The 262-nt window shown below is 48.5% G+C and overlaps 1 protein-coding gene across 2 annotated transcripts in view; it reads right to left on the reverse strand.

The window, feature by feature from the left end:
• LOC111868034 (leukocyte elastase inhibitor) overlaps positions 1-262 on the reverse strand; it is a 28115-nt gene that overhangs the window by 14260 nt on the left and 13593 nt on the right. The gene's annotated exons all lie outside the window — the stretch shown is intronic.

The raw sequence follows: 262 nt of genomic DNA on the forward strand, positions 1-262 counted from the left end.
ACTGTGCGTGTGCTTCTACTAGCGGCGTGTGCGCGCTTCCACTAGTGGAGTTTAAATGCCTGACTGGCCAAAATGGGGTACTTCGGCCACGATGACTATACTCATCACTGGCACAAATGGGGCACTTCAGACGTTAAAGGTTAAGAAGGTAAAAAAATAAAGGTAAAGCTATCCCTGTAACAGGCCGTGGAGACCCATAGGGTTGTGAGATGAGGCTTCTACATTTTCTAGACAATCGGCTCACAGGTGGTGGTGAGGTTGT

This window comes from Cryptotermes secundus, unplaced genomic scaffold (genome assembly GCF_002891405.2).
Source record: "Cryptotermes secundus unplaced genomic scaffold, Csec_1.0 scaffold635, whole genome shotgun sequence".
NCBI classification, from domain to species: domain Eukaryota; kingdom Metazoa; phylum Arthropoda; class Insecta; order Blattodea; family Kalotermitidae; genus Cryptotermes; species Cryptotermes secundus.